Source organism: Taudactylus pleione, unplaced genomic scaffold (assembly GCF_031769625.1).
Source record: "Taudactylus pleione unplaced genomic scaffold, aTauple2 ptg000479l, whole genome shotgun sequence".
Lineage (NCBI taxonomy): Eukaryota > Metazoa > Chordata > Amphibia > Anura > Myobatrachidae > Taudactylus > Taudactylus pleione.
Genome location: NW_028284881.1, coordinates 8,119,813 through 8,120,934, shown reverse-complemented (window position 1 = coordinate 8,120,934; position 1,122 = coordinate 8,119,813).

Sequence of the window (1,122 nt, the reverse complement as noted above, 5' to 3'; positions counted from 1 at the left end):
TTTCGCTACTTTAGGATTTTGTCCCCCATGATTATTTTTTTACCCCCCAAAATTAAACTTAATTTTTTGGGGTGTCCTGATTTTTTTTTTTAACTTTTTTTTAAACACACATTAGTTTTAGGGGACATTCCCAGGGGTGCAGGCTATTTTTTTTTAAGACTGAACCCCTAAACCCCAATTCTGCACCTTTTCTCGCCACCTATTGTGTGGTGAAAATTTATCCCCGTTTTTTTTACAAAGACTTTTCGCACCGGCAAAAAGTCTTTGAAATTGAATACGGGGATAATTGAAACAGGCGAAAATTACGTATTCGGGTATTCGCTTCAAATTGAATACGGGGCATTGTACAAAACAATCAGCTTGGTTGGTACTTTATCGCCACCACAATTCTGTATATTTACTGGCAGTTTTGATGTATAGGACTTGGAGGCTGAGCAGCTCTTTTTAATAAATGTCTGAGATGTCATATCAGACCTCCTATTCTCCATGGCAAAACAACCCTTTTGGTAAATAGATTGCCAGTCCAGGTCTCATTGTAGGTAAGGGTAAGTATCTATCGAATAGTGGAGGCACTGAACATAGAGGTGCTACTGTTGTTCTAGGTGGTTTGATAGAAATTGCTGTGCAAAAAAAAGAGAAAATAATATAAATATATAAAAAAGAATGTAAATATATATATATATATATATATATATATATAAATAGTGGCAGCAGCTGGCACTCCAAATAGAAACAATTAAATGGCCCAGGTGCACACTCCAAGAAGCCCAGAACTGACCCCTCACATGCAGACTCAAACCGACGGTACACCTTGGGTCGTACGTTATGACCGTTACTTCTTTCTCAAGTCCCTGGAGTGCTGCCGTCAGTTTGAGTCTCTCTCTCTCTCTCTCTCTATACATACATATGTATTGATAAATTCTTCAAATACATAATATTCTCATTTGATGCAATGCAATACTATTTCATATACAGTATATAGTCTCTCTCTCTCTCTCTCTATATATATATATATATATATATATATATATATATATATTGTTGATAGACCATAATATGTGGTGCAAGTCTCTGACTGGTTATGGAATGTGGAGAAATGCTGTTAGGATACAAGCACCAGAA